General features: G+C 46.4%; 1 pseudogene; it reads left to right on the forward strand.

Moving 5' to 3' along the window:
* Window positions 1-221: 221 nt before the first annotated feature.
* LOC120107796 (small nucleolar RNA R71) lies at window positions 222-319 on the forward strand (annotated as a pseudogene).
* Window positions 320-16,058: the final 15,739 nt, after the last annotated feature.

Consider the following 16,058-nt stretch of genomic DNA (forward strand, 5'->3'; position numbering starts at 1 on the left):
TGTAAAGGCCCCCCTGTCCAACGCTAGTAGGCTTAGGTAAAGGTTTATTCGCTCTATCCCCTGTATCCCATAATTGTGCAGTCTCTGCGAGAGAGTCTAAATAGTCCCATGCCTCATCGGGTTGCTTTTCCAAAAATAGACCATTGCACATAGTCTCTATAAATTGTTTCAACTGTGGAGACAACCCCTCGTAAAAGAAACTAATGGTTCTCCATGTTTCAAACCCATGATGAGGACAAGAGAGTAGCAAATCTTTAAATCTCTCCCAGCATTCATAAAATGTTTCATGGTCTTTTTGTTGGAAATTACTAATGTGCCTTTTCAAAAAGTTAGTCCTTTGTGCAGGAAAGAATTTTTTCAAGAATTCTCTTTGCATATCATGCCATGTTCCTAGCGATCTAGGTCTCAAGGAGTTCAGCCATGTTTTGGCTTTATCCTTTAAGGAAAAAGGAAACAAGGTCAATTTAAGGACATCTTCCGATACATTTGGCACTCTAAATGTGATGCTAATTTCCTCAAAATCCTTAAGGTGAAGATAAGGGTTCTCAGATTCCATTCTATGATACTTGGGTAGCAATTGAATTACTCCTGGTTTGATTTCAAAGTGTCCTACATTATCAGGAATAATCATGCATGAAGGTTGACTAGTCCTAGTGGGATGTAAATATTGTCGAAGTGTCATAACTGGGGGTCTACCTTCATCACCATGGTGACTTCCTATATCATCAGGAAAATTTGCCATCTCACAAGGTGTGAGATACTGCGAAGGAATTTCAACGATGTGTCCTAAGGGATGATCTAAAGTTGTACGACTTAATCGACCGGTGTCGTCCCTATTCCAACCTAGCATACAAAATTTAATAATTTTTTTTTAATTTTTTTTTATTTTTTTTAAAAAATAAATAAATATAAATGTAAGTACCAACTAAAGATACCCTAAAACTACACCCTAAAAAAAAAATCTATTCACAATCAAACATGCAACTAAACATTACACCTCAATTTCTAATGTTTTTTCTAAATTTCTAGACAGCTCCTAACTGGTTTGAAGAGGGCACCTAAGCCTCCAATCCGGTCTAATGAACCGAGTTGACCAGGTAAGCTCCCAGGTAAGTGGAGGGGTCACGATGCGTTCGCAAAGGTCCCACTTAAAACCCACTTGCCTCGAACAGATGAACTGTCTCCCTTATAGGGACAAAGCTTGCCTAGACATCAACTAAGCCACAAAGCGAAATTGGTGCAACTTTCGGTGGTCTTCGTCCTATTGAGCTCGAATGTCCTTAGGAGCCAACGTCTAGTTGATTTTAATTAAGCTTAGGATATTTATGCAATGGGGTGATTTTTGGGCTAAGGACGAGTGATGAAATCCCGACCTTATCTTTTTAAATGGGTTCGGCCCTTAGAATATTTTATGCTGATGCCTTATACTATATGCAACAATCAAGAGATTTTTTTTTTTTTATGTTTTATGACATGACATTAAATTTCATTGAATAGGTGATCAAGCAAATTATTTATTTTTTTTAAAAAAATTTTATGAGTTGAAATTTGAAATTTGAATTCTGAAATTTGAATTTGAAATTTTAGGTTTTTCTTTTTTTAATTTTTTTTTTTAGCAACAAGGGTTAATGAGATATGATAACAATAAAATTCTGATCTAGAACAATTAAATGCAGAAAATTCAAAACAGACAGCAGCAAGTTTTCGTATTAATCTGATAGTCTTAAAAGTTTCAGAATGTCAATCAGACCGTTCAGAGGAAAGAAACATAGGTCCTGCAACTGACGACCAAATTTGAGTTCAATCAGACGGTGAATGACTTTGATATCAGAGTTTGATGCAGACTGTGCAGGGAATAAAAAAAACAGCAATAAAGATTTTTTTTTTTCCAAAAGAAAAATACTAACAAATCAACTAAAAATTAACTCTAAAATTATACTAATAAATCAGCCGTTCCCCGGCAACGGCGCCAAAAACTTGGTGCAAAAATAAAATTGTTCTCCCAAGTGCAGGAGAATCGCACAAGTAGTAAAATCTCGGGAGTCCGAGGTCGAATCCTCAGGGAACGATCTATAGATTATTAGCGTAATTTTTAGATGTAATTTTCAGTTGAATAAATATGTGGATTAAGATGATGTTTTGATTTTCAGAAATTAAAAGCAGAGAATAATAGATCAATAAACTAAGTTCAATCAAATAGAAATGGTTAGGGATCCGGAATCCCCCTTGACAATATTGCGTTCAAGAAATAAACTTGGTAATTCTCGATCAAGGATCAAATAAATAAAATAGTTTCAATCATGAAATATATCTTTTGAATACATGAACTCAATGTCTAAGCATTCATCGTGCCAGTTATGTCTACGACAAATCAAATATCAGAGCAATCCATGCATCAATAAATATAAAACATGATGAATCTATCTAATAAAAAATATGAGAGAATCAGAACATATGAAAAGATGTAAATCCATTAAAATCAAAGTTCAGAGTTTACTTCAAGAAAGTAACAAGTCAAGGGTTCTCCCATCACCCTTCACCGAAGGATTCAGCCCTCCATTAAAACATTAGCCCCTTCCTCCTTTTTTTTTTTTTTCTTTTCTTTTCGGAAGAACAGGGCATCCCCTGTTTCTTCCCTCTCTCTTTTTTTTTTTCTTTCAAAATGCTAGGGCCGGCTCCTCTGTTTTCCTTCCCGAATGAACTCTCCTCTGTTTTTTTGAATGAAGGATCCCCCTCTCTTCCCCAGCCTGCCCGGCTTTATATAGTTCATGCGAGCCCTCATGCTCGCAGGGGAATGGGCGCGGATGGATGGACGGATGCAAGCGATCGCGACTCCGAAAGCTCCGGACGCGGAGGATCTGGGATTCTGGAAGATCACGATCGCCTGGGATGTGGATGATCCTTCGCAGTCGGCTGGGACTTTGCTGGGATGCGGGTGGATCGTGATCACAGAGCTGGGATCTCGGGAGATCTAAAATCTGGGACTCCATCGCTTGAGATCTGGACGTAGAGGATGATCACGGACGGCTGGATCGCAGCTGGGACGTGCGGATGAAGCGGAAGGAAGCTGAGATCTGGGAATCCTGCGGGATTTGGGGAAGGCTGAAAATCGTGGTGGATGCTGGGAGCTGATCACATGGACACGGGATGAGGAGTCGCACGCTGAGATTCGTATGATGCCTGGCTGACGGTGTGGACGGATGAGGGAGCTGATAGCATAGCTTTGGATGCTGTGGATCACTCACGGAAGAAGAGGATGAGCTGCACGTGGGCTCCGTCGGGCTGAGATGCACAGGCTTCTGGGAATTGGTTGCAGTGAACTGGCTGACTGAACTTAGGTTCCTTCTAGTGTGCAACTAGGGTTGAACCATTCAGTTAACTGCATCTTTTTGGACCCAATGCGTATTTCAGCTTTAATTTATGATCACCTGCACCCCACAAAAATATAATATTAATGCAGCACTTTTATTATTATTTGTTAGCAATAATACTAATTTAAGTGATGTGTAGATCGCACTTTTGTGCTCTCATCACTGAGTTGCAGCCCTAGGAAGATTCATCTTCCGCTCGGCCGAGCGCTGCCTTCCATTCTTTACAGCCCTGAAGAGGCCAAAGGACTTTCTATGGTCGGATGAGTGCCCGCAGTCTTTTGCAGAGCTCAAGCACCTCCTGGCTTCCCCTCCCCTGCTCACAAAGCCTCAACAGGGTGAGCTCCTTTTCCTGTACCTAGCTGTCTCTCCCGTAGCAGTAAGCTCGGTCCTGGTCCGAGAAGAGGGCAAACTCCAAAAGCCAGTATATTACATCAGCCGGGTCTTGAGGGATGCCGAGACCCGATACTCCAAGCTCGAGAAGACTGCCTATGCTCTGGTCATCTCAGCTCGGAGGCTTCGACCCTACTTCCAAGCTCATACAATGGCGGTGCTGACCGACCAGCCGGTCAAACAAATCCTGCAGAGATCAGACCGCGCAGGTCGGATCACTAAATGGGCCATCGAGCTCGGAAAATTCGACCTCGAGTATCGACCCAGACCGGCGATCAAAGCACAAGCGCTCGCAGACTTTATAGTCGAGTGCACCATACCGGATGAGGTCGGCCCCGAGCCTGAGCCACCGACGGAACAGACCCCGAGTTTGACATGGACTCTGCATGTCGATGGCTCTTCAAACTCGGGGGGTAGCGGAGCGGGACTCATCCTCACCAGCCCGGAGGGGGTGGTCGCTGAGCAAGCCTTGCGCCTCGAGTTTCCTGCTTCCAATAATATGGCGGAGTACGAAGCGCTTATCGCCGGGCTCAAGCTAGCCAGAGAGCTAGGGGTGAAGGACTTGAAGGCCTTCAGTGATTCTCAGCTCGTCGTCAATCAAATCATAGGCGACTTTGAAGCCAGAGACCCGACCATGCAGAAGTATCTTCAGAAGGTACGGGATCTCACCTCGACCTTGGACTCTTTTCACATTCAGCATGTTGCCAGGTCGGAGAATCTTAGGGCCGACCAGCTGTCAAGGCTGGCGTCCTCCCGCATGAGCGAGCTTCCCAAGGCCGCAGCACTGGAGTATCTCCAAAAGCCCAGTACAGACGAGCCCGAGCAGGCCCTTTGCATTGAGTACGAGCCAAGCTGGATGGACGAACTCATCAGCTACTTGCAAGATGAAGTCCGCCCCAGTAATGAACAAGAGGCTCGCCGAATAAAGCGCTCCGCCACCCGGTACATACTGCACGAGGGAAAGCTCTATCGGAGATCTTTCACATCTCCCCTCCTCAGATGTCTCCGCCCAACGGAGGCTGATTACGCCATGCGCGAAGTCCACGAAGGGATTTGTGGAAACCATCTGGGAGGGCGAGCATTGGCCCATAAAATTCTGCGCCAAGGATACTATTGGCCGACACTCCAGAAGGACGCTGTGGACCTCGTCCGAAGATGTGACCGGTGCCAGAGAAACGCCAATGTTCAACGCCGACCCTCGGCTCCCTTAACTTCAATCAGCTCCCCTTGGCCTTTTGCCCAGTGGGGAATTGATATCCTGGGGCCATTTCCATTGGCTACCGGGCAAAGAAAGTTCCTGATCGTTTCCATCGACTATTTCACAAAGTGGGTGGAAGCCGAGCCTCTTGCCCGGATCACCGAGCAGACGATGCGGGATTTTGTCTGGAAGTCCATAATTTGCAGATTCGGGCTTCCCCGCATCCTCGTCTCTGACAACGGTCGCCAGTTTGACAACATTCATTTCAGAGAATTCTGCTCCGAGCTTGGCATCGACCACCGCTTCACCTCGGTCGCGCACCCTCAGACGAACGGAGAAACCGAGGTAACAAACCGTACTATTTTGCAGGGGCTCAAAGCCAGGCTCGACAAATCCAAAGGACAATGGGTCGAAGACCTATACAATGTCCTGTGGGCTTACCGGACTACGTTCCGCGTCCCCACCGGCGAGACTCCCTTCAACCTAACATATGGGACGGAGGCTGTCATCCCACTGGAGATTGGGCTTCCTTCTCCGAGGGTCGAACATCACGATGCCAGCTCCAACTCCTCGCAGCTCAGAAGCAACCTTGACCTAATCGAGGAAACAAGGGAGGCCGCCCGAGTTCGCATGGCGAGGTACCAGCAAAAGACAGCTCAGTACTACAACGCCAGGGTCAAAGTCAAATCTTTCAGAACAGGGGACCTTGTCCTCAGAAGAGCTGAAGCCTCCCGACCAACTGAGCAAGGGAAGCTGGCCCCGAACTGGGAAGGACCTTACCGGGTCACGCGCATCCGCCGACTCGGAACTTATAAGCTAGAGTCCCTAGACGGGACTCCCATTCCACGAAGCTGGAGCTCTGAAAATCTCCGCATGTACCACCAGTAGAACCCCAAGGGGTCCCCCATTATTCAACTATGAATTTCATTTTATGAATTTCATTTTATGATGGTCTGCGTACTTATTTCAAGCTCACCAATTCTCCTGATTATCTCACAGTACCAGGTTTACTCTCCTCCCCTGACCACGGTTGGGATGCCCCGCTGTCTCGGGACGATGGAGTACCTACGTGGACTCCCTGAAGATGTTCGTGAGCTCGCGATGCGCTCTCCATCGACCAACGAGTTCGGCTCGTTCTCCATCGGCCAACGAGCTCGGCTCGTTCTCCTACCCTGAGACGTCAGGATGCCCCAATATATCGGGATGCCCCGATGCGTCGGGATGCCTCGATACGTCGGGATGCCCCGAGACGTCGGGATGCGTTCTACACCGACCAACGAGCTCGGCTCGTTCTCCATCGACTTCCACCGACGAGCTCGGCTCGTTCTCCATCGACCAACGAGCTCGGCTCGTTCTCCATCGGCCAACGAGCTCGGCTCGTTCTCCTACCCTGACCACGGTTAGGATGCCCCGAGACGTCGGGATGCCCCGATACGTTCGGATGCCTCGAGACGTCGAGATGCGGTCTTCACTGACCAAACGAGCTCGGCTCGTTCTCCATCGACTTCCACCGACGAGCTCGGCTCGTTCTCCATCGGCCAACGAGCTCGGCTCGTTCTCCTACCCCGACTACGGCCGGGATGCCTCGAGACGTCGAGATGCCCCGATACATCGGGATGCCTCGAGACGTCGAGATGCCCCAATACGTTGGGATGTGTTCACCGACCAACGAGCTCGGCTCGTTCTCCATCGACTTCCACCGACGAGCTCGGCTCGTTCTCCATCGGCCAACGAGCTCGGCTCATTCTCCTACCCCGACTACGGCCGGGATGCCTCGAGACGTCGAGATGCCCCGATACATCGGGATGCCTCGAGACGTCGAGATGCCCCAATACGTTGGGATGTGTTCACCGACCAACGAGCTCGGCTCGTTCTCCATCGACTTCCACCAACGAGCTCGGCTCGTTCTCCATCGGCCAACGAGCTCGGCTCGTTCTCCTACCCCGATACGTCGGGATGCCTCGAGACGTCGAGATGCCCCAATATATTGGGATGCGGTCTTCACCGACCAATGAGCTCGGCTCGTTCTCCAGAGGAGCGTCTTCAGTCGCCTCGGCGTAAGAACGCTCACGGTACCAGGTACCCCCTTTATTTAATGTTTTTACATTATTTCGTTAATCCTTGGATTTCTCTCTGCCGATGTCCCCAAAGAACGGACCCCGAGCAGAGGAGCGTCTTCAGTCGCCTCGGCGTAAGAACGCTCACGGTACCAGGTACCCCCTTTATTTAATATTTTTACATTATTTCGTTAATCCTTGGATTTCTCTCTGCCGATGTCCCCAAAGAACGAACTCCGAGCAGAGGAGCGTCTTCAGTCGCCTCGGCGTAAGAACGCTCACGGTACCAGGTACCCCCTTTATTTAATGTTTTTACATTATTTCGTTAATTCTTGGATTTCTCTCTGCCTATGTCCTCAAAGAGTGGACTCGGAGCAGAGCGTCTTCAGTCGCCTCGGCGCGAAAATACTCACGATACCAGCAAACTTAGTTTATACTAAGCCCGTTGAATCCCCGTCACGAATTGACGAGCATTCAACCCATTCGTTGGAAACGAATCCGGTCCGCCCCGGCAACTCGAGGCTCAGACCCAAAGTTCACTAACTTTGATAAAAAGTTAAAGTCCTAGTGACCGTCCTAGAGCTTGGCCGGATTCTGGGTTAGGCTCGGGAAAACTCCCTGAGCCCAAACACCCTAAGCGCAAGTATTGCTGTACTGCTAGTCGAAAGGCCGAGCAATAGAGCTCGGCCAGCCGAGCCTAAACGCAAGCCCTGTGGCGGTTAACGTTCGGGCCATAGAGCCCATACCCTTGGAGCCTAAAGAGGATCCAAGCAGAGAAACCTAGGTCTACCACAAACACTTGCGAGCTGAGAAAAATATATTCATTCCAAAAAGCCCGTAGGCTAAGTACAAGGATTCGGGCTCGGCCCCTACAAATGTGGGGACCGTCCCGACTTGACAAAAAAAACAAAAATTACAGTTCGGCTTCGGCAGCGTCGGGAGCGGCTGGCTCAGTAGTCGGGACCTCTTCAACGGCCTCGGCAGCAACAGGAGCAGCCTCGGAGGCGACCTCAGTGACTTCGGGAACGGCTTCGGCCGCCTCGGCCAGACCTCTCTGGTCGGCCTCCGAAGTTTCTGCCTCCGCCTCTGGTCTTTCGACCCCTGCTCCCGGTTTGAGCAGGTTCACGTCGAAGTCCGGAAGGAGCCGCCGCAACTGGTTGCGGAAATCCCGGAAGCCCTGAATCAGCCCGTTCACGCCCTCCTCTTCTAGGAGGTCGCGAAACTCCTCCGACTCGCGAAAGAGCTTCACCGCGTTTTGGGCTTGCTCCCGAGCTTCGTGGTACGCGGCTTTCCGCTCGAGATTTCTTATTTCCCGCTCGAGCTCTAAGTGTCGGAGGCGGGCATTCCCCACCTCCTGCTCGCGGGAGGCCAGCGTCAGCTCGGCCTCGGCCAAACGGGCCTCTACGGCGCGCACCTCGGACCTTGCCAGTGTATGCGCGCCCTTTTCCTCATCAAGCTCGGCGGTTAGAACTCGAACTTCGTCCTCGGCTGCTCCTACTCTTGCTTGGAGCGCCTGACGCTCAGCCTCGGAGGCCTGGCACCTCGCCTCGACCTCCTCATACCCACGCTGATACTTCCGGGCCCGCTCCAGGTAATCTTGGACGATATGCATCAGCGTTTCCGTCTCGTGCAAGTGCTGTAAAGAGACGTGAAAAAACATAAGGCGCTACGAGTAAAAACTCTCGTAAATTACACCGACGGAAAAACAAACTTACCCGGACGGCGTTGCAGAGAGTAGCGTCCATAAAAGCATTATAGCTCATGGACCGTATCCTGGCCTGGTCGGCCGGGAGCAGCGCGACCCGAAATACTTCGCGCGCCACTAGAGGGTTGTCGAGGGCTGAATCGCCCTCGAATACCGACCAGACGGGTGCGAGGGGCACCCGCTCCCCCGAGCCTGATGGGCCCGGAAGGTCAGCATCGGCTGGCCTGGGCGGAGCCGACCCCGAGGCTCCCTGACTGCTCCCTGGCTCGGAGCTAGAGGAATGGGGTCGGACAAGCGGCCGATCTGATTGCCGCATGACTGAAGCGGGGCGCGCAAGCATGAGACCCGCGGGACTCCTCCCCTGGTCGGCAACTGGAGCATCCTGCCGACCAGGAATTTGCGCCAAGGGCACCGGGCATGGGAGCACCACCGAAGCTCCCCGGGGGCCCGTGCCCCTGGAATCCGCGCCCTCCCTCCGGCCAGCGTCGGAGTGCGTGGGGCGAGGAGGGCCCGCCTCAGCCACTGCTGTCGCCGGGGGAGCCGAGGTCACCGAGATTTTTGCTTTCTTCCTCGGCTCGGTGGGCTCGCCCGAGAGCTCGGCTGCCCTCTTTTGGAAGCGGGCGTAGAGGACCTCGCTCTTGGTCACCATCTTTGCGATATCTGCAAAGGCGAGCAGAATTAGAACATTAGAACAATAATAAAACGAAAAAGACACCTTGCTACTGTTCTTACCATGGGGACGGGCCGAGCTCAAGCCCACGTTCACTAGAGCGTCCTCACTTATGAGGCCGTTCAGTAAAATGCCGTCCCCGAGGCCGCGGATGGTGTCGACGATCCCCTGCTCACGTGGAGAGAGCCGAGGGGGCTTGTTGATAGACCTAAGCTAGGTCGGTCTCCACCTAGGGTCGTACCCCCACGACCGTTCAGAACCTAGGAAGAAGAATTTCTTCTTCCAGTCATGAATAGACGAAGGGGCACCATAAAAGAGTGGCCGACCCGCCCGAAGGGCGATATAAAGCCACTCTCCGTCTCCCGGATTCGACTTCAAAATAAAAAGCCGCCGGAAAACGTTGACAGAGGTCGGAATCCCGTGCAGTAAGCACAGCGACAGGAAACCGATCACTGTCCTCCAGGCATTCGGAGCAAGTTGTGCCGGAACCAGTTGGTATACCGTCAACAACTCATTCACGAAGCCGTGAAGAGGAAATCGTAGGCCGGCCCAGAGTGATTCTAGATACACTCCAATCCGGCCTACCGGAGGATCGGTTTTCCGATCCCCCCGCCTGGCGGGTTCCAAACGGAACCCTTGAAGAGGGAAAAACCACTCTTCGGTCATCTCGACCTCCAGGACGCTCATGGTGGACTCGACTTCGCTCGGAACAGAACTCATTATAGGGAAGAAAGGGATTAGGAAGAAAAATGGAACCTGTGAAAGATGCCGGAGAAAGAAAACTTCGGGCTGAAAAAACTAAGAGGAAGAAGACAGTAAGAAAGAGGACGGAAGGCCAGGGGAGAGTTTATATAGACCTCCCCAACGGCCCGGATCAGCGAGAAAAATGCTGTATCCCGTTTAGATGACAACACGTGTCAGCATGAAAGACAGAGCGCCGCATTAAATTTAGGTTGACGCTTCGGACACCGAAGCGCCCTATCGGATCGTGTGGCCCCATCATGAGCCCACGACGCGAGGATGCTTTGGAGAAAGCGTCCCAATAATGAGATATTTTCGGAAAGGAGGAAATGCCGCCTATTAAAAGCACCTCGAAGCGTCCGATAATTCGAAACGCGCAATAAATTAAAATTTTCGGAATTCGTAATGACCCAGCTAAAAATACTTTCCGCGCTCGAGCTGGTAGCCAGCTGGAACTCGGAAGTCAGGGGTAGTGTTGGGGGAAGAACCCCCGTTATGCCGCTTTGGAGGCGCTTGGTCAAAAGGCGCTCGACTAAAGAGCGCCGACCAGAAGAGTGCCAAGTAGGGGCGCTCAACCAGAAAGGCGCTCCGACCAGAGCACCGATCAGAAGAGATCCAACCAAAGCGCCAAGCAGAGACGCTCGGCTAGAAAGAGCCGACCAGAGGACGCCGACCAGAAAAGCGCTCGACTAGAGAACGCCGACCAGAGAGACAAAAGAGCGCCAAATAGAGGCACTCGGTTAGAAGGCGCTCGCCCAGAGGGCGCCGACCAGAAAACACTAACTAGAAATGACCCCGCCACAGGGCGCCCCGCTGGGCGACCAGCTCGGCTCGCCTGCCGAGCCGATGCCTTAACCAAATATCCAATCTCCGCCTAACCTTTTAAAGGATTTGACGGCTAAATACACAACTCCACTATAACCTGCCACCATCTCTGAACCGTCAAGGCACAAGATCTTCGCAGGTATTTGGCACGACCTATCATTAATGCATGAGACCCCCTCAAGTCTCCGATGCACTCAGTCATTTAATGAATACGGCTCAAGACGATCTCCGGGTCACTGAACCATCAAAGCGTATGGCTCTCCCTGATCGCCGGTTCGCTCGATAATAAATGCACTTACCATCTACGAACCCCAGGCCCACTACGGCCGACGGTTCAACCACCCCAACGGGTCCGATCAACCGCGACAACTCCCTGACTCCGGTCTGATCCGGCCTTATTCTCCACCACACCATTAATGAGCCAAATCGTGCCAATTATCACAAAAGAGGACAAATTCCCCTGTCACCTCGCAGGTAACATATCCTTCTATAAAAGGGAGCCTGGGGGGAAAAGGAAGGGGGAGGAAAAAAACAAGTAAACAGCACAGACACAAAGGAACAGAACAACATTTTTCTCTTCTTTACTCTCTCCACATATTAGCCCCCTCTGACTTAGGCATCGGAGGGCCGGCGCCGGAAAGCCCGGCCACCGGCTTTTTTGTAGGACAGACGCCCCACTCCACAGGAGGACGCGGCCAAGCCGGCGCACCGCCGTCCGCCGTCCCGGCATTGGAGGCTCCTCCCCCTTCTCGGTTCGCGGCAGCCCCCGGGTCCAGAATTTCCAGCAACAGTAATTATATTGAGGAAGGGGAAATATCTTCATCAATATCAACAGCATCACCTGCAAGCCGTCTGTGACCTGATTACCTTTGGCAGGATACATGAGATACCTTGGATTGGATTGGCCTTGTATCTGTGGACTTGCATTTCCTTTGGGTTAGTTTGTAATACTTGGGCCAGTTGGGCTTCCCTGCCTTCCCTTTCTATTTTCCTTTTTTTCTTGTTTTTCTATTTTCCTATTTTTATTTTTTGGGTCTCCCTCTTTTACCACCTATTATTTTATTTCTATTGATGTACGATGGCCTCTCCCACCAGAGGAAGAAGACAGCTAATGTGCTTATTCAAAAGAAGGGTGGGGCTACTAATTCGAAGGACATGAGTTCTTCTATGATTTTTATTTTTGACAATTTTTCAAAGGAGAAGCTTATTGTGCTGGCCAAGAAATTTGCATCCACCATTGGTTGCAATGAAGCTAGTAAGGTTTTAGAGTTGTTCATGAAAGTAGAAAATCAAAGGAGTAGGCCATGAGGAGTTAATGGTTTGATTAAGACCCTATTTGGGAAAGCTTTTGAAGGGCCAAAAAGTATTTTCTGGCCCTTCAAAAGTATCTTTGGATGAAAAAGAGTATTTGGTAAAAATTTCAAAAAGTTGTTTTAGCTTTTTCAGAAAGCTAAAAATGGCTTTTTGGAAGAAGCTCCATTTTGGAGCTTTCCGAAAAAACTGTTTTGAGCTTTGTCGGAAAGCTGTTTTTCTAACCAAAATATCCATAATAAAATATAACAATTACATACTTTATCCCTTTATAGACCTAAAAATTACCTGGAGCCTTAACAAAGAACCATAGTCGTGGATCAGACTTCCTTCCGTGCAAGAAAATGTATTCCTGTTTTCTATTATTATTTTGTATCTTTATTATTGTATTATACTATAAATATAACATTATATTATATTATATCATAATACATTAATATGTTATGTTAAATAATTTAATATTATGTTATATTATGGAAAATTAATTTACGCTAATAATTATAATATTTTATACCTTTATTATTATATTATACTATAAATATAATATTATATTACATTATATCATAATACATTAATATGTTATGTTAAATAATTTAATATTATGTTATATTATGGAAAATTAATGTATGCTAATAATTATAATATTTTGTACCTTTATTATTGTATTATACTGTAAATATAATATTATATTACATTATAGCATAATACATTAATATGTTATGTTAAATAATTTAATATTATGTTATATTATGGGAAATTAATGTATGCTAATAATTATAATATTTTGTACCTTTATTATTGTATTATATTATAAATATAATATTATATTACATTATAGCATCATACATTAATATGTTATGTTAAATAATTTAATATTATATTAAATTATTATGCTATAGTATACAATGTTATATAACTATATTATAATAATATTATATTACATTACAGTAATATTATACTATATCATATTTATATATTAATATATGTTATATTAAATATGCTTTGTTGTATAATACTATGTAATGCCCTTTATGGTAATTTTATCATATAAAAGTATTTTCTCAGTTTATTTACCAAACACATGTTAAAGTGCCACAACACTTTATAAATGTAATTACCAACCAGCAAATAGTTTTTTTATAAAAGCTTTACTTTAGAAAGCTTTACTTCCAACAACTCCCCCAAACGGGGCCTAAGACAAAAATGATGGTAGTAGTTATTCAAGTTGAATTAGTATATATTTGGCTCTTAGTTTTGTATTATGAGCCCGTTGAATGTATTCTACATATGAAGAGCTTCGCCCACAAATTAAAAGATGCCCCAAAACTAGCAATCATAGAATTAACTATATCAATTAAAGTGCCATTTTTTTTTTCTTGTAGCTACTTCATTGGACTAGGGTGAATAAAGTGGGGTAATTTCATGAATGATACCTGTTGCCCAGTAGACAACCCGGAAGGGGGGGGGGGGGGTGAATTGGATATTAAAAAAACTTTGGTACTTTTTAAGGAATCTAATGAGAATTGTGAAAGCTTTCTTGATTTTAATCTAAGAAGATAAATCAACCTATGAATAAAGCAATAAGAAAAAAATGCTCAAAAAACCACGACACAAACACACAGAATTTTATAATGGTTCGGAGCCAACCCTGCTCCTACGTCCACTCCCCAAGCCTCACTTGGGAGTTCACTGTAATTTCTAGGATTACATCTGGTTGTTTTACAAGCTCACAACCTAACTTGTTGTTTTCACGAGATCACAACGAATTCGATCGGTTTTTATAGACTCACCGACTAGAACTAAACCGATTATTTTGCCGGGCTCACAATCCAACCTAATTGGTTTTTTCCGGCTTACCAACTACAACCTAAACAACGTTGATTTTACACTGGCTCACCAACAAACCTTAATCCCCTTGATTCAATCCCCTGGTTGAATCAAGAAACAAAATCAGAATATATGAGTTACAACACAATATAAACAATATAAAAAAGGTAGAAGCTTTCAAACAGATTTTATGCTGAAGGAAGATGTGGCTTCTTCTTTTATGGATCCTCTCTTGAATGCGCCGGTGATTGAGGATTAGATAATCGAGCCCTGAATGTGAGGAGTACTTCTGAAATCAATGTAAGCGTAGTTACTCCTATTTTCTTTTTCAAAAAGGCTCAACACTTTCTTTTAGGAGGATGTAAACTTGAATGCCCTTTAATGGATACTTTGTTCTTGTCTCCCTTCTCTTTTTAAACACTTTTCAAGGCTCTTCTTTTTGAAAAATAGCCATTTGAGAGAGTAAGAGAGCCGTTCTGACATTACTGTGCAGCCTGACAATATGACCGTTGAGATTGAAGTCGACTCGCGCGACTAGAAGACGGCTCAGCTGAAACTGGAGACAACTCGTGTTCTTCTGAAGACGACTCGTTCACTGTATCTCTAATAGTACTGCCCAAGCATATTTTCCAGGAGACGGCTCACGACATTTAGGAGTCGACTCGCCAAAAACAAGAGCGGCTCGCGACCTTCAGGTGTCGACTTGGTCTCAGTGTATCAGAAACTGATTTTCTGTCTTTCTTTATTGGAGTCGACTCGATCTCAGTGTATCAAAAACTGACCTTCTGTCTTTCTTGTTGGAGTCGACTCGTCCACAGTTGGAGTCAGCTCGTTATCAGAAGCTTTAAAGACTTGATCTCTGACTTGGTCCTCGGAGTCGACTTGGCCTTCACTAGAGTCGACTCGATCTCAGTTCCACAGAAAACATTCTTCTGTCATTCTTGTCGGAGTCGACTTGTCCATAGCTGGAGTCGACTCGATATCAGTTGGCTTAAAAAACGAGTCTTCTGTCTTTTCACAGGAGTCGACTCGCCCACAGTTGGAGTCGACTCGATATTAGTTGGAGACGACTCGATATCAGTTGGAGACAACTCGATATCAGTTGGCATGAAAACTGGTTTTCTGTCTTTTCTCAAGAGTCGACTCGCCTACAGCTGGAGTCGACTCGGGTATTGTACCTTAGAAAATACTTTTCTGTCTTTGCTCTTAGAGTCGGCTCGGTCTCAGTCAGAGTCGACTCGCGCTCTACATTCAGAAATTCTGCTTTTTGCCAATCCATCAGGAGTCGACTCGCCCAAACTGGAAGTCAGCTCGAGGGCATACCAGTTAGCAGTCTTTGTGCCAGAGTTGACTTGAGTGCAGGGTGAAAATTGAAATGGTTCCAAACATAGTAAATGTTGAATTTAAATTCCTTGAACCAATTTTTTAAGTCATTCAAGCACATTCAACAATATTTTCCGGAAACACTCATTTGAATTCATTAGTATAATATGAAATATACTCAAGTGTTTTGGGCTCATCAAAATCAAATAGGGGAACAACAATCACTCAACAATACCATTTGTTTCACAAAAATTATTATGTTTATTTAAGGTATATTCTCCCCCTTTATCTTATCTAAGCATTTTAATCTTCTCATCAGTTGATTTTCAACTTCACTCTAATAGATCATCAATTTATTTAAAGCTTCATATTTTGTTCTAATAAGATGCACATAATAATATTTAGAGAAATGATTTATAAAAGTAATAAAGTATCTTATTTTATTTCTAATACGATGGCCTCTCCCACCAGTTTGATAAGGAAGAAAGGAAGAAGATTATTAATGTGCTTATTCAAAAGAAGGGTGGGGCTACTAATTCGAAGGACATGAGTCCATCTTAAGGAGAAGCTTATTGTGTTGGCCAAGAAATTTGCATCGACTATTGGTTGCAATGAAGCTAGTAAGGTTTTAGAGTTATTC

Source organism: Phoenix dactylifera, chromosome 12 (assembly GCF_051530095.1).
Source record: "Phoenix dactylifera cultivar Ajwa chromosome 12, Ajwa_hap1_PhDact_Kaust_v1.1, whole genome shotgun sequence".
Classification (NCBI taxonomy): domain Eukaryota; kingdom Viridiplantae; phylum Streptophyta; class Magnoliopsida; order Arecales; family Arecaceae; genus Phoenix; species Phoenix dactylifera.